The following is a 27,905-nucleotide window of genomic DNA, read 5'->3' as shown; positions in this document are numbered from 1 at the left end:
AAATTATATGCAAGCCTATGATTGAAGATGTCCATTTGATTGATTTTAATAGGCATAAGAATCCATTGAGGCATATTGATAGACCAATACCTTCAAGTTCTTGATTAGCAATATTTTATTTCATCCTATGAAAAAAATTATAGTTGAAAATGGACTCCAACATGAAAAAAGTTATGATGACAATGGAGGGATTTGAATCCTTGACCTGAATTCAAGAAATGAGAAACAACTTATATAGTTATGATACATTTGATAAAATTAAAGCAGGGAAGGAAAGATTCTCGAGGTTGAGATTGCCCCTATGTTTTTTCATGAAAAGGGCCTACAAAAAAAAATTATGCTTTTGGGAAAGACTAGAACATGGATTGTGGTGGTGTTAGTATCAATCTAGGGATATGGAAGGCAATGCATGAATTTTGACTTAGGGACTTTAGTAGTTTTATTTAACCATTAGAAACATAGGATTAGGGTACAGATGGGGTAAATTTTAAACATAAACATGAGGTGGTTGTTACAAGTTCATGGATAAAGATCGCATGCCCTTCTTCTACAAGATGTAGTGTTTCATATAACAGATCAAAAGCTAAGTCTTACCTCAATGGTCCTCATTCTCTTAGAAGATTGACATTTTATTATATTGGAAGGAAGATTCTCAAAATCTATGAGAAAATGGACAATAGAAGAGGTTCTGCAACCATAAAAAGATTGAAGCCACTATTTCTAGTATTCCAATTTTATGATTAATCAAGTACATTCCTATAACTAATTTTATACAGTTTGAAATTCATTTATTAATAAATAAAAATATATTAAAAAAATTTAAATTAAGATTTATTCTCAAGTAACAACCTGTTTCTTTATATAAATGAAATGAAATGAGTACGAGGAAACATTAATACTAATATGACAGAGGCAAGGGCTTTAGCTATATATGTCGTATGCATCTCAATTATCTTCTCCGGCTTATTTGTTTGATAACCATACAATTTCACATAAATCATGTTGTTAAGAAATTGCTTTCTCAATCTACTTTCATACTTTCACATCACAAGATAACAAAAGATGTGACATCTCATGTAGTGCCAAACGTCATGAAACAAAGTCTCATCCCTGATCATGTTCTTTGGTTAAACTCGTGAGGCTCTTTTTGTCTGTTACACTCATGGGGTGGATTTATTATATTTTAAAAGAAGTTTAAAGGTATAATTAATGAATGAAGTTTTTATGAAAAAATTATGTGGGTGTGTTCGCTGTGGCATGTTGTTTAGGTTTAGATTTAATTATGTTGATTAAATTTTATGATTTGTTAAATATATAATTATTAACACAACTACATTAATAAATGTGGTTAATATCTGTCAAAATTATATTAATAAATATGATTGATATATGTCATAAGTATATAGATAAATTTTTCACTAATAAATATAAACTCAATAACCAAAACCTTAATCTTAACTATTAATAACTAAACTTTAATTTTTAAAAATTTCAAATTCTTTTTTTTAGCTTTAGAAATTTCAAATCATTCTCTACAATGTTACTATTATTTATCGATATCCGCAATGTTAAACGAAGGTGAATGTCACTATAATATGCGTATTGAATGCTGCATGAGAGTAAATATACATTATCGGATGGGTATCTAACAATAAATGGTATATACATGGAGAGAGGTGTGATGTCAATGATGGGACAAAAGATAAATGTACAAAGAGCACAGAGGTATGATGTCAATGATGGGAGTCTCAGAAAAAAAACATGAAATTCTCAAGTGGCTCTGCAAGGGCTTTGCGGTAGTCTCCCTGCAGCACTACTTGCTGTGTCAGTTCACAGGCTCACAAGCAATGCCGCATACTTGCTGTGTCAGTTCACAGTCCAAGCCACTGCCGATGACGGTTTGCAAAATATTTAAGGGCAGTCGTAGTTTAAATGTAATATGTTTGAGTGTTTTTATATAATTTTTTTTATTGAATTGGTTCGTTTTAATAGTATTTTTTCCAGTTCAAAATAGGGATTTTTTTAAATTAAAATGGTACATTTTTTGTGATCCAAAATGTTTAGAAAAATTATATATATATATTAACTAGAAAATATTTCATCTAAAACAAATCAAAAAATTTAAAACACATAGTTTGCATGGAGTAGAGTAGAAGGTGACAAGGTATTATGTTAAGGTATTTCATGGTGAAAATATCACCAGTAAATCTAGCCACTTTAAGATTCATGGAAAATTTTAAAAATAAAAATTTGTTTTAAAGTTTAGAAACTTTGGCGAATATTCCTAATCTTTAATATACAAACTGCAAAACCCTTGGCCATTTTTTTGTAATGATTTTAAATAGTCTCCATAAAATTTTAGGGATTTTTAAACTAAAATATTTTTATGTTATAAAATTCTGGCGAATCATTTTCAGAAAAAATGGAGATTCGCTAATTATTAAGTCATGAAAAATAAACCCACATATAAATATTAACCCCTAAAATTTTCTTTCTCAAAATTAATATAACAAATAAAAAACTTTTAAACTTCTAGAAAAGCAACTTAAGATATATTCAATTTAAACTTCATATGTACTTTTAATCCTTTACTTTAGCCCTCTTCTCGTCTAACGGTCGATTTTTGTTTAGTAACCGTTACTAATGATTATGTTCTTAAATTATATAATGAAAATAATTTGTTTTGTATCGGATTCCATGTTCGCCAACTTGCGCGACCTACACGATATCATCCTCCTCCACTGAGTCTCTCAAGGATAGTTCCAGAAATATGTGGAACAATATATGATGTTTTTGGCTCAATTTGGAAACATCATGAAAATATAAATCATTATTTTTTCCTCAAAAGGTTAGATAAGTTAAAGTTGGGCTCGGACTATAATACTCATCGTTAGTTAGTTAAAAATGGTGAAGATATAAAGTTATTAAAATTTATTTGAAAATGGAGAAAATATGGATCATAATATTGTGACATAATTTTATGGTTTCACCATTTTTTTTGGAAATAATAACTTTATGATTTCTTTGTTTATGGTTAAAGTTAAAGTTGAAGTTGGGCTCGGACTATAACACTCATCGTTAAAAATGGAAATAATAACTTTATGATTTCTTTGTTTATGGTTAAAGTTAAAGTTAAAGTTGGGCTCGGACTATAACACTCATCGTTAGTTAAAAATGGTGAAGATATAAAGTTATTATAGTTTATTTGAAAATAGGAGAAAATATGGATCTCTATGGATTTATCATTTTTTTTGGTAAATAATAACTTTGTGATTTATTTGGTTATGGTTTTATTCATTTTTCATTCGTGTATCCATGATGTAGTATATTTTTAAGTAGGAAATCATGGCATTGTATTTTTGCTCATTTATGTTTATAGTTTTACTTATTTTTAGGTGTAATGGACAGCTTTGTCATTTATGACTTCTTTTATTTACATTTTTTATTTTGTTAGTTCTTAAAGGGTAACTATTTGAAAGGGCACCTCATGGGTGTATACTATCGATTTCAATTTATTTATTTTCTCATATGTGACAATTCTCATTTAAACTTTTCTCTCATTATCTTTTCGCAAGTATCTCATTATCTTTTCACAAGTATGCTAGCCCAACTATGGTGCTTTTTTTAAATTTTTCTCAACTCAAATGTCAAAGTGACGAATGATAGTTGAAAAGTGCACACAAATAATTGGATGGTGTTGTGGTTCTAAGTGTGATTGTGGTGATGTTTTCCTGACTCGAATTTGTTATCATTTCATAGTCCCCAAGCAATTGTTTTGTCTCATCAAGTCATGATTGCACATAGTCTACTTTGTAAAGTGCATAATTTTCCATAGTCAAGGGGTATTCATGTCAACTTACTACAATGCCACATATCCCCTCACACAACACTTTCAACCTTTTTTTCATCGCCTCCACTCTATTCATGTAACAAGGATCATCCCCCCTTCATGTTTGCTCAATGCGTAAAAACTTAGTGTGAAAGAAAGCATGAATTGATAAATCCTAAATAAATTTAAAATTACCAATGTTGCCTAAAGAATATCTAAATTAGAAAAGGAGGTGGAGAGCTATATCAAACAAATAAAGATTGAGTAAGGTGCCATGTCATTATGTGGCTCTCTCGTGGTCTTTGGCTCGTCTATAGAACATAAAAATAAAAGGCATATGTTCAATGTATCAAATGTCATATTATTTAAGAGTATTAAGTGATGCAGAGGGATGACCCCTCAATACTTTATGCTCCCACTTGAAAGGTTGTTGACAAAATTCTAGCTAAAATATAGACATATATGAAAGACCTAACTCTCTTAAAGGCTTGAGAGTTATGTCATGAAGGTTTTCCCCTTTCATTTCATACTAGAGCTCCCACCTGGCATAACAATTAAGCCTGGTAGGAAACACACTTTATCCTAGGTTGTGACTGCATGTGTAAAGGTTTGTGAATGTCTATCATTGTAGACTTAGGGAATTCAACAAAAAAATTTCGATTATACTATGTCAAGAGGAATTGTTGGGATTTGCATCATCTAATCACCCCAAGGGGCTATTTATAACCATTTCTATTGAAGATCTCAATGACCATTTCTATTGAAGATCTCAATGAACAATTCTACAAAGGTTGCCACATCAACAAATTTAGTAGACATTTCAACTCTAATCAATGACAAGCATTAAAGAAGATGGCCAAGCTTAAACATTATCCTAACTTCCAATTATACGTGAAGTATTTTAATTTATAATTGAACAAAAGGATCTTCATTAGCCCGTGATTTGGAATGTAACCCTTATTTAAAGGGAATTTATCAAAGGTGGTAGTTTTGAGTTGTATTTGACTTATGGCCTTTCAACCCATGGTTTGAGCAATATTGTTTTGAATTGGCCATTGTTACCAATTGAGGCTCAATATATTTAAGGAAGAGGCCTTCTCATTTGTAAAGGGTGGAAGAATAATGAAGAGCTTGTTTGATGCACTCTTGGTGTTTCGATGATTATAAGTTTATAAAAGGGTTATGAAACAAATGTGAGAAATCTATATTTGTGGCCTAAGAAGGATATTCCATGATAGAGACACTCCAAGTTGTGGTTTGCACTTGCGTCTTCTTTGATCATCAAAGATAAATATTTTTCAGTGTGATCCTAAACAAGACCACCCCGAGCATGATCTCAAATTCCCCTTCCTTTCTTCGTAAATGACACTTCATGAGTAATCTTCATGATACTTGCAACACCATTCATCTTTGAGTCTTCAATGAACCATTCATAACCCACTAATTTGATATGATCCCATATCCTAGGGACTAAATTTTCTTTCCATAAGCCTCAAAGAGAATTGACTCTGTGATCTCTTAATCGACAAAGTAATTAAAAATAAAAACTCAACCAATTCGTAACTAAATCTTGGCACTTTAAAAGACTAAAAATTATTAATTAATATTAATTCTTTTATTATAATTAATTAGCATATATGTTTGATTTAGTTTTAGTCATATTTAAACCCAAAAAAAATATTGTAAATATTAAGTGATTTCATTTCCAAAGTTGTTATTCATTTCTAGTTTATTATTTGAAATAAAATATAAACTAAACTAAGGACCGGGGAGAAAAAAAGGGGGCACATTTTGACCAAATCCGACCGAAGTCGAAGTGGAATGACAATGTTTCTGCATTGGCATGGGCGATTCATAATTTAATTTCATTATTTAATTTGCAGATGGCCATGTGTTGGTTAAAATGGTTTTATATACAAGTCAAACCAAAATTATCATTACCATGTGACCTGCAATAAACGGTTAACATCGTGACCAGGTTTCTAGGTCACGCCTTTGTGGCTTTGATATGGCTGCCACATGGAAATCTTCCACCGGATAATATTTTAATGCCTCTGATTTCTTCGCTTTGGGTTTTATAGGTATAGCATTCCGACTCCAAAATAGATTAAGCATATTTTATTACCTATGTCGAGTCTGTTAGGCCGAACGAATTTCCTTTGCACTTTGTTGTAGTTCCCAGCTTCCAGCTTTCGTGCATTCTAGTAGGGTAGTTTCCTCTTGCAAATTTTTGCTACTAGTAGTTTCTGCTGTGTTTATATTTACCTTGGTGGGCAGTCATGATTGTCTATATCAATTTTTAGGTAATATGAAGGGTCCCAATATAATATTTCTTCCTATCAATAAAAATCAAGAAAAAAAAAAAAAACTTTTGCACTTCATGTTTCACCACTATTTTCACTAAAATTTTGTCTCTACAAAGCTGGGTCTCGAACAATTCATATCTCGTGATATTCTAATTTCAAAATAGTCCAGTAATCTACCATCAATATAAATTCAAGATATTCAAACGAGCCATTACACTTCAAATTACAGAGACTTTATGTAACCAAGTATATTGGCCTGGACAGAGAAACCCTGGTACGACTATGGCTATGGCTGTGATGCACCAGAGGCATATAGGGCACATCGGTCTTCTTTCTTTGCATCGCACTGTACATGGCAGCCAGCGTAATGGGAATGGAAGTCGGTCGACCAGATCTGTTGGAAGGAGCGATATCGTTCATATAGATTGGCTTGGTTTGAGATTCTAACACAGAAACTGCCTTCTTCATCTGCTTCTTCTTCTCACTGGATTTCCTCCAGAAGAACACAGAACTCTTCCATGACTTCTTTTTCTTCAAATCCTCCACCGATTTCTGAAGTTGATCCAATGGGGCTTTCAAATGCGAGACAGACGAAGCGTCCTCCTTGCCCTGTTGATGCGATTGAGCTTCTGCATGCACCTGTGAAAGCCACACTGATTATTAAAAAAAACATTACAATATAATAATATCCTTAAAAACTGTAAAATGCAGCTTTCTTCTGGTTTCTCTTAATGCAAACTGCAAATATTTATGCAAATATTTATGAGAGGCGGCCTGACATGGCATCTGAGTGAGAACCTGAGCATAGTCTATTTCCGGATCAAAGCAAAAATAATCGATCTGGGAATTCCCGGACATGGGGATGCCAGAGCTGACGTTGCCAGTTGAAGACATTGAAAAACTAAAAACAGATCACAAAACCATGGATTGGTCTATATCATATTCTGAACATTTTCTTGAATAGACCACCCAATTTTTTTGGAAATCCAATCTGATAAATTCCCACAGGCCTACCGCTAAGATCACAGCCCAACTGCCCTAGTTTTAAAATAACTTACAGTTAAAAAGAGCACAGTTAATGCTTTGTGCTCTGGTCGATAATTGTTGTTAGCTTCAGTTCCGATACCTTAACTCCTGGATTTTCTTTAACAACACCGACCTTATAATTGAATATTACGCCATTCAAATTTTCGCGTTTGAATGGTCTGAACATTTTCCTTTCTCACAGTTCTTTCCGTTTATGGAGAGGGAAAATAGTATTTATTGCTAATTGTGTACTGGTAGATATGCATAGTGAAATTAGATTATTTGAACATTCCATATATACTTTCACCTAACATTGAATATTACATAATGATTGGAGTGATTTAATTAAATTTTAGTTTTTGTCATAATAAAAAAAATTAATTATTGTAATATAATAATTAGATTTGATTTCCCGGATGCGGGTGGCTCTAACGCGTAGCAGGCCAATGGCTCGTCACATGGGCATGTGTCAGCCCGGACGAGCCACGCATTACAGAGCCGGTGGTTATTTAAGACTGGCGGCGGTTGTCCCTCTGCGGGAATTAATACCAGTCATTTCTGTCTTAACTGTTCTCCTGGGAAGTGGAAAAATGGCGCTACAAAGGCCTGGCACCTCTGTCACTCTCCAGCACTCTTGCATAAGGTATGAGCACTCGGTGGTAGCGTCGGATTATTCTCTGGTTCTGTGGAAGATTGCGCAGGGATATTCCTGCTCTCTGGCTAACTTGGTGATGCAGCGTGAGCGCTTGAGGATGATTAGCAGGCGCGGAAGCTCCAGGGGTCGTGCTTCGGCTCAGAGGCATGCAATTTCTCCCTCTTCATCAATTGAAGTTACTTCAGACCACCGTCGCTCCCGGGGACGAGCAGCTGGCCGCGGTAGGGCAACGGAGCATGGAGAAATCATGGACTGCGGGCACTCTGCGCATCCCATGGTCAGGTATCGAATTCCCTGCTCTTTGGCTAATTCCACATTCATCGTTTCGGTTTCTGTTGAGCACTGTGGCAATCCATGGGGTCAAGAGGAAGCACCGCAGGCAAACCCTCCTCGGGTTCCAGAGATTGTTCCCACAATCGATATGCAAATGCCTACTATTGATCTGTTACGCCCCGTCAAGGAAAGCTCTTCCCCAGACTCTCAGGCAGGCCCCAGCGAACCAGCGCAGAGGATCCATCTCTCCGACCCGGACATCCCCAAGCACTTCAGGGGCAAGGAGGAGGACGAACCGCATACCACCGACGATGAATAACTCGACCTGCTGTTCGCTCTTAGTCGTTGGGACGGGAAAGTTTTCTCTGTTTTCACTCATTGTCATCTCTGTTTTCACTCATCTTGTCATCTTGTATGTGTTGGATCTCAAAATCCAAGTGTCGGCTATCCATATGTTTTAGGTGTCGGTCTTATGCACTGTCCTGTGTCGTTATGCTAGTTGGTCATCGCTTCCAATTTTTATACCTGTGTAATTTTGGATATGTTTAACAGGAATCACAGGGCTACGGCCCTGTTGTAACACTGATGCTGTAATTTTTGACTTTTTTGTAATATAATAGATTAGTCGAAAAAAAAAAAAAAAAAATTAAAAATTTAGATTTGATTAATTAAATAGATAATATTTTAATATAGATGTTAATATTAAATTAAGGAAAACAATTAATAAAAAATAAAATGAATATTTAAAAATCAAATTTAAATAATAAAAAAATAAAATAATTAATAAAATCAATATAATAATATAATAAACTAAAAATAATATGCAGATGACACTTAAAAATACAAATAAATAATAAAAATTTAAAAAATCCAATCAGTTCGTATAACGGTCAACTTTTGTTTGGCTACCGTTAGAGTCCTCCGGATATGATTTAAATTATATAATGAAAATAATTGTGTTTTATTGGATACCATGTTCGACAACCTGCGCGGCCGTACTCACAGGATGGTGGTTCTAGGCATGGATGGAATAATGTATGAAGTTCTAGAATGGCAAAATCATGAATATACCAGTGGGTGTTCTTTTTGAAGGTTAGACATGTTAAAGTTGGTCGTGGACAGTAACATTCATCATTATGGTAAGTTTGAAGGTTATTCAACATTATGGTAATTTTCAAGGTTATGATTCTTTCATGAAAATGGGTGGAAATATAAATGTGCAAATTAAAAATAATTGGATTTGTAAAAAAGTGTATAATTATTTGAATATATAAGTGGATTTGTAAATAAATATATAATTATTTGAAAATAATTTTTGAAAAAATTATATTGATATATTTAGGTTTACTTTTCTAACCAACCAACCAGCTTGAATTTGTATATAATTATTTATTTAGAAATAATTGAAAATATAAATATATATATCGAAAATAAGTAGAATCTTAAGGATAAAAAGTTATGATAATTTACTTAAAAATGGGTAGAGATATGAAATTTTGATGCTTTTATTTATTGTGAGATAAGTCATTACATTGGTAGATTTAGGTCCACGCTTTTCGAACCACCGAGCTTGAATTTGTATATAATTATTTGTTTAGAAATAGTTGAAAATATAAATACATATATTGAAAATAAGTAGAATGGTAAGGATAAAAAGTTATGATAATTTACTTTAAAATGGGTAGAAATATGAAATTTTTATGCTTTTATTTATTTTGAGATAAGTTATTACAATCACTAATGCAATTTATAATGGGCAAATTTCCCATTACATGGTCATTTTCCCATCAAATACAGTGAAAAATTTTGCAAAACTGTGAAGAAGGATGGAGAAGTGTGAAAACATTCAAATTTGACAAGTGGGTCTATTTTGAAATTCCAACCCTCATCACAACCTTGTTAATATGGTGGTCTTGTCATTTTTAATATAGTAGTTTTGTCATTTATAAGTAGATTATCATAACATTCTAACTTACATGGTTTAACTAATATGGTGGTCTTGTCATTTTTAATATAGTGGTTTTGTCATTTATAAATAGATTACCATAACATTGTAACTTACATGATTTAACTATTTTTGAGTAGGTAATAATATCCTTGTTCAAGTCTTCCCTCATTTCTTACCTGCCCATTCATGGTTTTAAATGTCATTTATTAGTAGATTATCATAACATTGTAACTTACATGGTTTAACTATTTTTGAGTAAGTAATAATAACCTTGTTAAGTCTTCCCTCATTTCTAACCTGCCCATTCATGGTTTTACCCCTTTTTTAATCGAAACCTTTGTCATCACTATTAATAAATAAAAATCGTCATCAATATATGTTTAGAAGTATATAATAAAGATAATTGTGCTATCCTAAGTTCTATGTACAATATTAAACAAGTGTGACCACATTCTCACCTTGTTTAAGTTGAAAAACATTACCCACATTGAAAACTCTTAAAGGTTTTTCTTTAGAAATGTATTCAATCATGATTGTGCTTAGAAATGGTGAAATAATGAATGGGCAAGTTACAAGGTTATTATTTCCTACACAAAAATGGGTGAAAACATGAACATGTGGGTTGAATATGAGAAAAACCATATATCAGCAAGGCACAAGCTTATCATCATCTACCTAAGAAAGAGTGAAACCATGAAATATGCATAGTTTTGTCCATTACCAAGTAGGCATTCAAAAAGGTTCTCATAGTTTTGGTTTTACATGCATAGAAAATTTTAACCCATGAGTTTCACGTGAACACTTCACTTTTCATCAAAGAAAATATCATTAAGAAGATAACAAGCATAACCTTTTTTAGGATCAATTCAAATCTTTTTGTTAGTTTGGATTTGGAATTAGTTTCAGAGAGAGAAGAGCACCAAGAGGAGAAAGAAAGCAAGAACGCAAAGGAAGGAAAAGGAAGGACAAGTAAAGAAAGGATAAGCAAGGATGGTTGGATAAGCGCTTTAATAGGAGGATTGCAGGTAACAGGTTGCATGTGTGATTTCCTAACTAGTTTGTGAATGCAATGTACATGCATTTGTGTATTTGGTTCTTTTTTTATCATTGGCATGGGTTTTTCCTAGTGTGACAGTGGTTTTAGCCTTACCTTTCAATTTCTAGATAGCCATGATGTCATGGGATCCATTTCTCATTTGAGCCTTGGATTGTTGGAAGGTTTTGGAACCGAGTGAGGTGAAGTTAGGAAAATTCCCAAGGGTTGCGGGTGGAGGTGGTTTAATCTTCGGGAAGCCCTCAATAGGTGGGTGGAGATAGGAAAATTCCTCAAAATATTGTTGAAGAAACTCTAAGACATCTAAGCTTGTTTTTTGGCTTTGTGACCTCTTGACCGGTTTTGGCAAGATCGTGGTAGCCTAAGGGTGGAGGTGGTTTAATCTCTAGGAATCCCTAGTTTTTTATGTCTTGTGATCCCACATCCATGCTTGGAATATGGCACGAGGGTGATTGTTTTAAAGAATATTTGGTTCATTCCAATCTACAGTTGAGTGTACATGGAAGTCCTAAACTTGGTTGGCTTTTGCATAAGTTAATAAGAGTTATTTTCCTATTATAATCTATGAGCATTTCACTTTTTATTATGATGATTTGATGGTTTTTATGTCAGGGTTAATAATCTGGGTATATGTTGGTTATAAGCATGGATTTGAAATGTACTTTAGTTATGTCTTGTTCAAGATTTGATAAGTATTTGATGGTTAATGAATGCATGGGCTAAAAAATGTTATTGTAATTATTATGAGAGGGAATTAGACATTCTTGGTGATTCTTAGATAAGTTTCAGAATCCTATGTTCAAATATGAATTCAAGACCTATAGATTGCATGTTCACAATGTGTTTGGCAAAATGGTTGTCATGGCTAGGCCTGGTTAGGTCAAGTATTTGATAAATTTTTGTATTTTTATCATTGTATTTAAGTCATTTATCATTCTGGAAAGTCTCATGGAGTTATGGGTAGTGGCCTGGAGGTTGGCCTAGAATTGTGGCTCAGATCTTGGGACTACACCCTCTCAACTGAGGATTTTTGTTACAACCGCACTCAGGCAAGAATGTGCATGCGATTGGAGGGTCATATAGCGCTCATGCAGGTGTGTGCATGTAGTTGGGAGTCTAAGTCATTGAAAAAATAGTATAGCTCAGGGTTGCGTTAGCTGGGGTGGTTCTTTGACCCCTGAGTGTCTTGTAAGCCCTGTAGGATGTCAAGTTGTGGTCAGTAAGTCTCAGTTGTCGACCCCACTTCCTTAACTGGAGCTAGGAGGTTAGTTCATGTCACAGTAACTCTTCATATCATGTTTACCCTAACAAACCATTGAAATTGGGTAAATGTGGGAGGGGGTATTTACAAGGTGATGTCGAAGTGCAGTTGCAGCACTAAACCTCAAGGTAAAAGTGATCTTCATACATGCATTTCAATGTCTATGTGGTTGTTATGCATGCATTGTCATGGTTATAGTTTCCATGCATGAGGTCATTGTATGCAGTTAGTGTTATCATGCATGATGTTGATATATTGATATGATTATGTATATACATGTATCGTGCTAATCTGGATTGATTTTGCAGACGAGATAGCCTCCCCTGAACTTCATTGAGGTATGTCAATTATGTTTATATTTGGTTTATCTTACATGGTATGTTTAGACGAGATAGAAGATCAGATATGACTAGAAAAATGGTGGACTATAGTTCATGAGACTCTTCTTAAAGTTCATATGAGCAGAATAGAGATTAGTACTCTCATGATATAGTAGATACCTTGAGAAGTCTAAAGGTAGAGATCAGAAGATGCAAATAAGATAATGATAATGATATACAGATACCTTGAGAAGTCTAAAGGTAGATATCAGAAGTTGTAAGGAAGATAATGATAATGATATGTATATATCTATGTATGGTTTTTATTGTAAATATAGCAAATGAGTTGTGTTATAAAGCTCCAATAAGTGGTATGGTTGTCATATTGTCATGTTTTTCATGTTGGTTTTTCTTTTCCAGGTTGTTCATTGTAAATATTGCATCGAGCTAAGTTATAAATCTCTATGGGTAGTATGTTTTGGTTTTTAGTGGCCTTTCTGATCATAATTGTCATAGAACACCGAGGACGGTGTTCGCCTAAGGGGGAGGGGTTTGTAACAACCCCGGGTTAAAATTTCGTGTAATAAAGGTTAATAAAGGAAAAATAATAATACAAAGGTCTTGGGACATGTATTCCAAGTTGAATGTTGGGAAAAACATCCTAGTGGGTGTCACTTTCAGTTTATTATGGCTAAGGAAATTGGCAAAGGCAATGGAAAAGGCAAAGAGGCATTAATTGGCATTTTTTTATGAAAATAAAGGAAAATAGGTGAAAAAGGAGATGAAAGGTTGCGAGTTTCATGAGAGGGAAATTGAAGGAAAAATAAAGGAAAATGAAGAAAAGAGAGGCCAAAATGATAAAAAGGCTTATGAGGATCAGTTCACATTTTTTTTTGTCAATTTTTTGTTTGGAATTAGTTTTAGAGAGAGAAGAGCACCAAGAGGAGAAAGAAAACAAAAAAGCAAAGGAAGGAAAAGGAAGGACAAGGAAAGCAAGGACAAGCAAAGATGGTTGGATCAAGTAGCTTTAGTAGGAGGATTGCAGGTAACAGATTGCATATGTGATTTCCTAGCTGGTTTGTGAATGCATAGTACATGGATTTTTGTATTTGGTTCTTTTGTTGTCATTAGCATGATTTTTCCCGGTGTGACAGTGGTGTTATCCTTGCCTTGCCATTTCCGAATAGCCATGGTGTGATGGGATTCTTTTCTCGGTTGAGCCTTGGATTGTCAGAAGGTTTTGGAACCAGGTGAGGTGGTCTCAGGAAAATTCCCAAGGGTTGGGGGTGGAGGTGGTTTAATCTCTAGGAAGACCTTTAAATGTGGGTGGAGACATGAAAATTTCTCAAGGTATTGTTGAAGAAACTTTGAGGCATCCAAGTTTGTTTTGGACTTAGTGACCTCTTAACTGATTTTGGCGGGATCTCGGTATCCGAAGGGTGGAGTTGGTTTAATATCCAAGAATCCCTGGCTATTTATGTCTTTTGATCCCATATTCTTGCTTGGAATATGGCATGGGGGTGATTGGCTAAAAGAAATATTTGGTTCATCCCAATCTATGGTCGAGTGGTACGTGGAAGTCCCTGACTTGGTTGGCTTTTGCATCACTTAATAAGAGTTATTTTCCTATTGTAATGTATGAGCACTTGTACTTGTTATTATTATTATTTTATGGTTGTTATGTCATGGTTAATAATCTGTTTATATGTTGGTTATAAGCATGGCTTCACAATCTACTATAGTGATGTCTTAAGCAGGATTTGATAAATATTTTATGGTTAATGAATGCATGGGCTGACAAATGGTATTGCAACTATTATGAGAGGGAATTATACCTTCCTTGTGATTCTCATATAAGTTTAAGACTCCTATATTTAGATATGCATTCATGACCTATAGATTACATGTTCACAATGTGTTTGACGAAATGACTGTCATGGGTAGGCCTAGTTAGGTCAAGTCTTTGATAAAGTTTTTTATGTTTAGCATTGTATTTAAGTCATTTATCATTCTGGAAAGTCTCAAGGAGTTCTAGGTAGTGGTCTAGAGGCTAGCCTAGAGTTGTGGCGTAGATCTCGGGATTGTACCCTTTGAACTGAGGATTTTGGGTTACAACTGCACTCATGCAGGCTTGTGCATGTGGTTGGAGGGTCACAACTGCACTGATGCAAGCTTGTGTCAACTTATTTTTAATAATATTGTGTCAAAATTAATAACATTAAATGTGCAAACTTCAATAAAAATATTGCATGGGAAAAGATAATATAATATTATAATATATACTGTGGAGAATCATTCCAAGGGAATATCCATGGAAATAGATACATCATATTAGTGTTAGAGTATTTTTCTTTAGGGTTGTTGGGATGTTACAAGATCTAGAACTTGGTATAAGTTTTGAAAACCCTAGCCATGGTGGATGAGTATAGCAATGCTCCATTGTACAAGTCAGAATAAAGAGTTTCAAAGATAGAAGCACAAGTCATTGACATATCTCATAACATGGTCATTCTCATGGAAACTCTAGAGAAAAATGACATATCTTTTGGGGAGTATGGTGGCTTCAACTCAAAATGTGGATCATAGTGGAAATCTAAAGATAATGAAGACCCAAAAAAAGAGTCGAAAAAGGTTTTAGAGAAAGAAAGACCAAGTTTTAGTGCCATTACTTATTATCAACATCTATTTAAAGTGGAAGAAAAAGTGAATATCGAACCCTACCAAGGTGATATTAATGTTGTTAGATGAATCATTTTTTGCAACAATAAGAAGTTTCTTTCAGTGTTAAGTACACAGCAAAATAGTAAAATTTCATGTTTCTAACTAAAGTTGGAGGGGCATTCCAAAAGTTGGTGGGAAAGTCACAAGGAGAAGCTTGGGATGGAGGTTTATCCCCCAATAACTAAGTTCGAATTGTTTAAAATCATCATTAATTCCTAGTTATACCCTACCAGGTATGAAGATGGCCAATTGATCCACTAGAATTACTTTCAATAGAAGCAAGGGCAGAATGTGCAAGGGTACACCACCAAGTTTAGAAAAATGGCCATTTTGTTGGGGATTTCTCCAATAACCCACATGTACTACTCAATTATCTAGGTCATCTACAAAATTATGAAGGTAATTGATGATATTTAAACCTAGGATAGTTGATGAGGCATGTACGCAAGAACAATAGCTAGAGAATATGGGGTAAGAATAAATAAGAATTGGGCGGTTCCAAGTAGAAATACAACCAATATGCTTTGAAGGAGGGAAAGAAGAAGTGGAAAGGAAAGGATAACAAGACAACAACCAACACACATCAGTGTAGGGATTAAAACAACCATTATAACCATTGTAGTATCAATGATTGCATAAAATATAACTGTTGGAAGCTACAACAAGAGTTGGATCCAAAGGAACACAAGAAATATGCCAAGAAGAAGAACATGATCATTGTGGAATGAAGAATATGTACAGAGCATCTCATATGTAAATGAAATGATTGCCTACACTATAATATAAAAGGATGTGAATCTGAATAGCTTCCATCAAAAGGAAGAGAAGGACATGACTAAACTCTTCCCTATTAAAATGTGTGTAGAAATTCCCACTGTAGATCAACAGATTATGCAATATACTAAAGAAAAATACAAGATATACTTCTACAACAAACTTGTGGAAGCTTAATCGAATATGAGCAATATCAAATAGAACACATATAACTGAGAATGAGAAATCAATCACGCATGAACACAGAAGAATAACCCATGGAAAGCCATAGCCTAAAAACCCAATCTCTTTATTATCATACAAGTGGAAATATGTGCAGATTACATAAAGAAATAGCTCACGAGCTATCCTGCTCTCTCTGCAATCAAAAAATACAACTCACAAACTCAATAGACATAAGATATGCCTTCCCTCAGCCCTCCAAGCCTCCTATTTCCTTGCACAGTTTTTCTTGGGGTCCAATGATGCCACCTGTGTGATTGGCCTCATCACACACTCACTAAACTGAAGAAGTAACTGTGCAATCCTCAAAAGAAGAATTCTGTCTGCATGCAAGAGATATCCTCCATGGAATATTCCTACAACTGATAGTACATTATCCCATAATTTGATCTCAACTAGGTCTCTGACTGAACTGACATGCATGAGTTATTTATGAGAAAATATTCAGTTATCTAAAGTGCAGCAGTTACATGCATGCATGCATTAACTAACTGAACTCGCAATTAGTTCAACCAACTATTTGAACTAATCTAACTGGACTTAACTCAGTTAACTGAGCTAACTAATTACAACTCAAATTGCAACTCATCCTTATCTCTTTAACTAAGGGATAAATTCCTCAATTAATGGGATAACTGTTGGATGTCCCCACATAGACTTCATGTTTGATTTTCTATAACTAATTAACTCAAGATGAATTAATTAATTATTTTACAAACAACTGCTAAGATCAAATTAGAATTTTACTTCTCTATTTTAGTTCAGGGACTAACTAAAATAGGACAGTATCCCGAAATGCTATTTATGGCAGTGCTATTCTTAGCACTTCTATATTTAGCATTTCTTGTTGCTATTTTCAACACTTCCTCTCAACAAGAAAGGGATTATCAGTAACCCCAATCCTATCTCTGTGGAACTCGAACTTGAATTTTGACAATGCCTTAGTGAAAATATATGCATCCTGTTCCTCGGTCAAAACATACAGCAACAACATGATCCTCTTGACCACACAGTCTCGAAGATGGTGATACCGGATATCAATGTGCTTGGACCTGTCATGAAAAACTAGATTCTCAGAGAGTTTGATACAAGTTTGATTGTAGATCATAGTTGGATCCATCCTCTGACCAAACAATCCGACTAGAATCTTCTACATCCAAATGGTCTCACATGCAACCTGAGTAATAGCCATGTATCCAGCCTCTGTTGAGCTAAGTGCAACTGACCTCTATTTCATGTTGTACTAGGAAGCTGCAGCTGAACCAAGGTTGAAGATTCCTCCAGAAGTGCTCTTCCGATCTGATGGACTCCCTACCCAATCCACATCTGTGAAGCCCTAAAGCTTCACTCCCTCTGTGCAGCTGTACCACAATCCAAACTAAGATGTTCCTCTGAGGTATCTCAGCACATGCTTCGCTGCCTTCCAAAACCGCTTGGTAAGCTGAACCATAGCTTGACTCAACTGGTTCACCACAAAGAATAAGTATGGTTGTGTTTTCACTAGATACATAAGTGAACCCACAAGCTGTCGATAAATAGTAGCAACTACTACCTCATTTGAAGTAGCATCCTCCTTCCTCCAGTTCCCAGCTAAAGGAGTCTACATGGGCTTGCACTTCTTCATGTGAAAGCACCTAAGTATCTCATTGGCATACTTTCCTTGAGACATAAATACTTCCCCATCTTTCTGCCACACCTCCATGCCTAGAAAGTAGTGCATAAGACCCATGTATTTCATCTCGAACTCTCTTGCAAGGTCCTCCTTGCAAGACTGGATCAGCTGATCATCACCTGTCAAAATCAGATCATTGACATAAAGAACAATGATCAATGGCTTACCTTCTACCATGATGTGGTAAAGGTTCGCATTTGCTTCACTCTTGGTGAAGCCCAACCTGGTGAAATAATTGTCAATCCTAGTGTAATAAGCACGAGGTGCTTGCTTCAACCCATACAAAGTCCTCTTGAGTCAGCACACATGCGACTCACGATCAAAGGTCTCGAAACCCTCTGACTTCTCAATGTACACCTCCTCCTCAATCTTCCCATTGAAAAATGTTGTCTTCACATCCATCTGATGGATCTTCCAACCCATCTGAGCTAATAGTGCCAACATCAATCTAATAGATGAGTACCTTGCTACATGAGCAAAGGTCTCATCGTAGTCGATCCCCTCGACCTGTGAGAAACCTCGGGCAACAAACCTTGCCTTATGTTTCTCAACACTACCATAAGTTGCCTACTTTACCTTGTAAATCCATCTGGAACTCACCACTGACTTGCCCTGAGGTCTTGGGACAACATCCCACACACTGTTCTAAATGATAGAGTCGTACTCCTCTACCATTGCATCAACCCAGACTACACTGCCTCCTCAAATGAAGAAGGTTTGGACTCTACGCACTCCCCAACCAGGGCCATGTACCCAGTGTACCACTCGGGTGACCTCCTTTGTCTGCGCTGAGAAGATGGTTGTCCCACATTCTCCTGTGCATCCAGCATCAACCTGTCAGCTTCCCTTGAGCGTTTCCACCCATCTCTGGAAGACTCAGCATGAGTGGATGTCTCCACTCCCGGATCCTCTACATGCGGCTGCTCCGCATCAATCTGAGGCTCCTCCTCCTTAGGAACTAAAAGTTCCTCCTCTGCATGCAACTTGAGCTCCCTCTCAAGTGATACTCACATGGCTTTCTACTCATCAAACTTCAGATCCCTACGTACCACTGTCCTCTGACTGGTAGGCAGGTATACCCGGTAGTTGTGGGGTGTATTAGTGCACCCCACAAGTATTCCCAACTTAGTTGTTGGATCTAACTTCTTCCAGGCATCTTTGGTCACATGACAGTAAACTGATGATCCAAAGATTTGGAAGTGACTCACATCTAGTCGCTTCCCGGAATGGGCCTCCATAGGTGTCTTAATTCCCAGTATATGGTGCGGGCTTCTATTCTACAAGTATACTACTGTATTGCATGCCTCAGCCCACAAATGCAGTGGTAGGCTTTGGTCATGCAACATCGCTTGAGCTTCTCCCACAATCAATATGTTCTTCCTTTCAGCTACCCCATTATGTTGTGGGTTATGGGGTGTCGTCAACTCCCATTTAATTCCTTCTGCAGCGCATAAGTCCTTCAACTATTGGGAGACATACTCTCCACGATTGTCGCTATGCAAGGCTTTTATTTTCTTTCTAGATTCTTTCTCTGCCAAGGCTTTAAACTCACAAAACCTCAAGAAGGTTTGATCCTTCTTTTGCATAAAGTAGATCCAGCATCTACGAGAAAAATAATCAATAAAAATAACATAGTACCTTTGTTTAGCGGTGGAGGTTGTAGAGAATGGTCCACAAACATATGAGTGAACTCACTCCAAGATTGCTCCAGCTCTGCTGTCTCAATCCAGAAATGAAGATTTCGCATTCTTACAAGGTACAACCTTTGCATGTATCCCTCTGCTCCAGTTTTCCCTTGGGAATTCTAGTAGAAATCTATTGCATGATCTTCAGGGCTCCATGGTGCAAGTGGCCCAGTCTTTTATGCCATAGCTCGCCAACATCTTGGCTCTACACCATCTCAGCTTTGGAACTCAATGCAGCACAGTTTTCTACCTCCAGCGTGTAGAGATTCTTTACTCGAATCCAAATTTGCTTGGTCTATCCAGTGCTGATATGCCTCAGGAATACCTTTCCTTTACTAAAGATTACATCATAGCCTTTACCTTCTAGCATAGCAACGGACACAAGATTCTTCTTCAGACTTGGTACATACATTACATCAGTCAGGGTGAGAGGAGCTCCATGCTCCCTCTAAAACACAACTGTACCTTCACCTAAAACATGGTACTTTCCATCATCGCCCATCTCGATTCGCATCTGGAGATTCTTCTCCTCCAAGGTACTAAAAATATTCTTGTCACCTGACATGAGGAATGAAGCTCCACTGTCTAAGTACCACACACATCCCACCATGGATGAAACCATGCATGCGATAAGAGAGAAATCCAACTCAAACTGTGAGGCCAGTGCCTCACCATCAAATCCCTTCGAGGATCCCTTCTTGGATTTCTTCTGTGGACACTTCGTAGCATAATGGCCCACTTCATGGCAACAAAATCATCGTACTTTCGATTTGTCAAACTTCTTCCCACCATGGGAAGAACCGGATTTGGGATGGGACGCCTTCCCTTTCCCTTTCCTTGCCTTACTCGCTAAGGCTAGATTTTCCTCATCATCTTGCTTTGATTAGGATCCATCTCTCGTGCTTCTTCTTATCTCCTCCTACATCAGATCCGACCAAAATCATTCCCAATCTGGCAGTTTTTCTTTTCCATTAATTGAGTCTTGGTAGCTATGCCAGCTCTTAAGAAGACTGAGGAGTGCAAGACACACCATGTGATCATCGGTTGTCGTGATCCCTACACTTCCAATCTCATCCCTGTAGGTGGTGAGCTTGTTCAGATATGTATAGAACGTGTCGCCCTTTTCACACTTGATTTTCTGAAGCTTGTCTTTTAGCGCCAGCTTCCTCTGGTCGTTGTTGTTCTGATATAGATCTTTCAATGTTTTCCACATCGAAAACGGTGTCTCCTTCCCATGGAGGCCTGAGACAATGTGGTCTTGAACTCCCTCCAAGAGGATCCTCCTTGCTCTAGCCACACATTTCTCCCATTCTGCCAATTCTGTAGCATTAGCTACTGTCGGCTTGGGGACTTCTTGATCAATGAAGTCCTTTAGACCATTATCCTCTAACACTGCTTCCATGCTATCCTTCGAGGCTATATAGTTCGAGCTTCCATCAAGGGAATACTCGAGTCTTAAACCGTTGAACACCATTTGTGAAATTGAGATGTGATAATAACTCGATTTCTATAATCAGGAACTTGAAACTTCGAACTTCTCCCTTCTTTGTATATATTTCTTCGCTTTGATCACCTTTGCTCTAATACCATGTAGAAATTCCCATTGTAGATCAATAGATTATGCAATATACTAAAGCAGAATACAAGATCTACTTCTACAATAAACTTGCGGAAGCTTAATCGAATATGAGCAAGATCAAATAGAACACATATAATTGAGAATGAGAAATCAATCACACATGAACACAGAAGAATAACCAAGGGAAAGTCTCAGCCTAAAACCCCAATCTCTGTATTATCATACAAGTGGAAATATGTTCAGATTACATAAAGAATTAGCTCACGAGTTATCCTACTCTCTCTGCAATCAAACAATACAGCTCACAAACTTAATAGACACAATATATGCCTTCCCTCAACCCTCCAAGCCTCCTATTTCCTTGTGCAGTTTTTCTTGGGGTCCAATGACGCCACCTATGTGATTGGCCTCATCACACGGTCACTAAACTGAAGAAGTAACTACGCAATCCTCAAGGAATGAATTCCTTCTGTATGCAGGAGATATCCTCCATGGAATATTCCTACAACTAATAGTACATTGTCCCATCATCTGATCTCAACTAGGTCTCTTTCTGAACTGACATGCATGAGTTATTTATGAGAGAATCAGTTATCTGAAGTGCAGCAGTTACATGCATGCATGCATTAACTAACTGAACTGACAATTAGTTCAACAAACTATTTGAACTAATCTAACTGGACTTAACTCAGTTAACTGAGCTAACTAATTACAAATCAAATTACAACTCATCCTTATCTCTTTAATTAAGGGATAAATTCCTCAATTAATGGGATAATTGTTGCATGTCCCCACATTGACTTTATGTTTGATTTTCTACAACTAATTAACTCAAGATGAATTAATTAATTATTTTACAAACAACTGCTAAGATAAAATTTGAATTTTACTTCTCTATTTTAGTTCAGGGACTAACTAAAATAGAAAGGTATCCCGAAATGCTATTTATGGTAGTGTTATTTTTAGCACTTCTATATTTAGCATTTCTTGTTGCTATTTTCAACAATTTGGTTCAAGAAGAAAATTTTAAATGCTCTCTTGTTTTTATTCATAACGCAACCTCATAGTAGAATATTTGGTCATCAAACTTAGATTCAAAATTAATCGCCATCGTCACACATATCCATTTGGAAAAGTGAATACATATGAAAATTCCAAGGTCACTAAACATGTAATTTCAAATTTTCCATAAATCAAAACTATATTGATGAAGTGGAGGTAGATGTAATACAACTTGATGTTTGTGATGTATTGTTTGGAAGTCCATACATGCATTTGAGGGATGAAATTAGGAGAGAAAATTAGTCCTATGTGATCAAGGATGGGAAGTCCTTCACCATTAATGCAAATATAACTAAATATAATATCTCTATAGTAAGTGGCCAAGCTAGGAAATTGATTAGTTATATCAAGAAGTTTGTAGTATTCTTCTTAAGAGATAATTGGTGAGGAAATGAATCAATTAACGTAAATCCATCTTTGGAGAAATGTACTAAAGAGTAGAAACACTAGGTGGAAAATATTTTTCATGCATATAAAGAAGTTATATAGGATCCTAAAGGGTTAGCACCTAAGAGGGAAGTGAAGCATGAGATATAGTTGTTCTTTGACTCCCCATTGCCAAACATTTAGTTCTACAAATAGTGCATCCTAGAAGTAAATGAAAAAACAATTGCAATAATTATTAGAGTAGGGATTAATTTGACCAAATGCATCACCTTGAGGATCACCTATCATTATAATACCTAATAAGGATGGGACTTGGTGAATGTGTATCAACTATAAATTTTGGAATAAAATCACCCTTAAGAATCACTAACCTATGCCTACGATTTCTATATTAGTTGAAACAGGTCAAGTAATTCACCAAGTTGGATCTTAAATCAAGTTACCACAAAATATAATTCAAAGAAGGAAACACCTAGAAGACCAAATTCAAGACAAAGCAAGGTTTTTATGAATTCCTAGTCATTTATTTTGCTTTATTGAATGCACTAGCTACATTTACCTGTTTTATGAACAATGTATTATGTTCATTTCATATTTATTTGTAATTTGGATGATATATTGGTTTATAGATTTACATAGGAAGAGAATATATTGCATCTCATGTAGGTACTAGAGGCTATGGAAAAACATAAAATACTGGTAAATATTAATAAATGTAAATATTACCAGTATCCATTGGTGTATTTAGGATATATGATTTGTGAAGGGGAACTCAAGATATAACCTGCCAAGACGGAGGTCATCCTCAAGTGGCTTTGTCGGGGAAAAATAGTGCCTATGGAAGTTTATAGCATCCTTTTTAGATGTGGTCGCACCCCTCCATATCATAATAACCAAAAGTAAGAGTCCAATGGGAAAGAATTAGTAGAAAACTTTTGAAGAGATAAAATGAAAGACCATTCTAGCATTAGTTATCTTATTTTTTAATTTGGAGAATCATTTCTAAGAGGAGATGTATGCAAGTGGATATGACATGTGAGTGGCTTGGTGTAGGGAGGTAAATTGATATGTTATCATTCTAATATGCTCCATGGTGAATTCTTGAACAACACTACATATGACAAGGAACTCTATCTTTTGGTTCAAGTCATAAACAGATGGAAGGACTATCTAACTGGAAAGGAGACCGTCCTCCACACTAATCACTAGCCACTATAATTTTTTGAGTATTGATCATCAATAAGGTCTTCCAAGAAAGGTTATGGAGAGGGAAAAATGGACAATATACAAGAAGCTAACCTAATAATAAAAGGAAAGAATGCAAATAGGACATTTATTATGATTGATTATGTAAAAAAAATTACAAAGGAAGATATAGGGAAAGACCCCACTATTATAATGGGATACTACAAGAAAATGGGAATTATGATCAATATGAGTTGCATGAAGTCCTCAGAATTGAATATGAATAATGTGCCTTAAGAGAATGCTCAAGAATGGTATGAAATGTGCATGAACAAAGAAAAAAATGATAAGGATTACAAACATTGCATTTAGTTACAATATATTGTCAAATGACTATGCTAGAGACAACAAGTATGTAACTAAGTTATGAGGATTACAATGTGTTCAAGAATAAAAGTGATGTATTTCTCATGGGGTGGGTAAATTATCACCATAGGTTAGTATATGAATATTGGAAGATTTTCTAAGTGGGAACATATGAATTAGGTTTAAAGGAATGTAAAACAATAGATCAACATGTGATATCACAATGATTAATGGAAGCACGATGCAGAGTAAAGAATTCAATAGATGGAACAATGAAAGGTCATGCCCACTAAATCATGCCAATAAATACATAAGGCAACGACATATGTGTACAACAATTCCATGAGAATTAAATTATACTTCAAATATATTGATCATATTAAAAGAAGTGGACTCTAGAATGGGATTAAGTTTGGTACAACTTGAAATATCACTATAAGGGCCCATAATATGAAAGTTTAAGTTAGCAATAATATACAAAATCATTTAGAGGGTGATGAAAATAATAAATGAGAATGGTTGATGCATGTAGAGAATGTTGAGTGCATTCCCAATATAGAATGGGTGACAAACCTAGGAACAATATAAAAGGAATAGTAGTTGTTAGGACTCCAAATTGACCACTTTTGACCCTGTATTTTTGCTATAATATTACCCTCTTCAGTCCATAAGTTGAAAGCCTTGATTATATAATGACCTAATCATTCCAAGGTATGAAGTAACTCTCCTCATTACTATATGTTTAATCATTCATTACATATTCATGTTATCTTTATAATTAATCTTTGGAGAAGTTAACCAAGTTGCTAAGTAACCGTTGAACTGTCTAAAGTCTGCAGAAATTATAGTTCGCAGTCGTTGTAACACCAGAAACAGCAACTACGTAGTTGCTGCAACACCAGAAACAACAACTACGCAGTTGCTGCAACACCAGAAACAACAACTATCTAAAGCAGGGAAAACGTTATTTTGCAACAACTGGAACACTAGAAATGGCAAGTGGAAACAACAACTATCAGAAGATCGGCAGAGCTCCATCAGCAACTGTCCAGAAAGGGTAAAACACAGTTACAGTTGCTGAAACACCAGGAACAACATGAGTTTACTAAATCAGCAACAATGGTGAAGCGGCAAAGGATAGTACGAGGATTCCAAGAAGACGGTTGAGGTTCGTTTACCAGCTGTGTAACAGTAAGAGACCCAAGAAAGAATACACCTTCACACTGTTATAATGGCATCTTGTAACAAGGATGGATTTCTTTTTTTTGACAAAAAGGTTAAACTGAATGAACTATGACGGTCTATTGTAATAGATGTCTCCTCTATAAAGAGGAGACATCTACATTAGAAGAAAGGGGGGGAGTTGTAAGGGAAATTTTGAAAAACAAAAGCAAGTCTGAATCTTCATTGTAACTGGACATTTTGGCAGATGAATAAAGGGTTGTTCTGAGCATTTAATTCAGCATCTGTGTTCTGGGGAATCTTGTGAGAGGGACAGGGCCCACCTTCTTCACAAGATTCACCCATTTATTTTCTGTTAGTGTGTGAGTGTGTTTGAATTCTGTAGCATTACCTCTGATAATTTCCTTTTGTTGATACTCTGTTTTGTTAGTTGCTTGATATTGTAAAAGAGTACTTCACCGGTGATTAGGAATTGCAGTGTGTATTGGCAACTTGGTTACAGGGGCAGCTGCTGAACATCCTTACCTTGAGGATAGGGTCCTGATCCTCTGCTAACAGAGCAGCCATTATTTTTCTTTGCAGATTTGTATCCTTAGTTAACTGCTTTCATTTCATCTCTGTAATATATTTTAACTGCTATAACATAGAGTAAGGAGTTTGACAGAAAATAGAATTGTGTATACTACAGCTTTTAATGCTTTTAGAGTTAAGTACATACAGTACGAGGTCACCTTTGAAATAAAAGGACTTTCTCGGGTTGACAAATTAATGTGGTACTCGACTGTTTAATCAATAAACAATTCGAGTAGCCAACATTTTGGCGTCGTTGCCGGGGAAGGCGACTAGAGATTTTAAAAGCATTAATGATTTCCTTTTAAGAATAACAGGTGCATGAGAGGACGCAGGAAACCTAATTTCACAGGTGGCAAAGGCGGGGGAGGAAGAAAGACCTTCATTGACGAAATTATTTCAAAGGCCGAGACATCACAGAGGACGAGTTCCCGGAGGCCTCAGATCCAGTATTCCTCACAAACAGATCGACAGACGGAGGAAGTACTAGGACCTGAAAGGAAGCTGGAAGCACCAGAGCACACTGAGGAACCGGTAGAAGAACCTGAAGAGACAGAAGATACTGAAGATAGAGCAAGCGATTTAGGAAAAAGACCAATGGAGGATAACAGAGCGGAAGGAAGGGGGGAAAACTCACTCTCTACCCTGGAGTTCCCTATTGGGGAGCTCCCGAGAGGGGCAACCCCTATGAAGAACATTCCACTTTCAGCATTACCCAACTTTCATGGGTTATCCTCTGAAGACCCAGATGAATTCCTCTTTGAATTTGATATACTATGTAGGAGTTATGATTATGTGAGCCCTAATCAGAAACTAAAACTGTTTCCAGCAACACTGAAAGGGAATACGTTAAGGTGGTTTATGAGCCTAGGAGCTCAGGCAATCACTACTTGGGATCAGATGAAAGAAAGTTTTCTGGCCAAATATCAGGATTACTGCCGAACAAGAGAGAGGAAGGAAGAGTTGTTTAAAATGGTTCAGAAGGAGGACGAGAATCTGGAGGACTTTGTGGAAAGACTGCAGTATAATCTACAGCGGTCTGACCACCCTACCATGAGTAAAGATATTCTGAAAACAATACTGTTGAAAGGGGTACGAGATGACTGCTTGGACATGTTGAATATGCTTGGAAAATGGGACATTTCCAAGGAACCATTTGATGAAATTATCAACCTCTGTATGAGATGTTCAAGAGGAGCAGTAAGCAGACCAAAAAGCAGGGACAGCGTATATTCAAGAGTCCAGAAGTCAGCAAGTGGAGGAGCAACAAGGGCTGAAATAGGTAATTTGTTGGAAGAATTTAAAACTGAAATGTTAAGCTCTTTTGCTTCACAAATTGATGCTTTGCAGGTAAAAAAGAAGCAGGCAGAAGCAGAAGCTGCCCTGGCTATTTTTTGTTCTAAATGCAGAGAAAAACACCCACTCAGGGAATGCCCACTAGATAAGGTACCAGTCTGCACGATCTGTGAAAAGGACCATGAGACCCAGCAATGCCCCTCTCTGCCTGGAATAAAAGCAGCACTGCAGTCAACTGAAGAAGAGGCTGAAGCAGTGTACCTGATGACACAGAGGAGGCAATGGCCACAAAGACAAGGTATGAATTCTAACACAACATTTAGTCGTTGGAATAATCATTCTCCTTTTCAAACAAATTACCCACCCATGAACCAAATGCAATACCCACCCTTTAATCCGATGCATTTTCTACCCATGCAGCAACCAAGTCTTCCTTTTGCTGATCCTACCATGTGGAATCCTTGGGCTCCCCAGCAATCGTATTTTAATCAATGGAATCCGAACTAGGCAGCCTAGCAGATGCCATTTCCTC

Source organism: Pinus tabuliformis, chromosome J (genome assembly GCF_031772625.1).
Source record: "Pinus tabuliformis cultivar Carrire ecotype Pingquan chromosome J, CPIR1, whole genome shotgun sequence".
Classification (NCBI taxonomy): Eukaryota; Viridiplantae; Streptophyta; class Pinopsida; order Pinales; family Pinaceae; genus Pinus; species Pinus tabuliformis.
The sequence above is the reverse complement of the archived record's forward strand: the minus strand, read 5'-3'. Positions refer to the sequence as shown.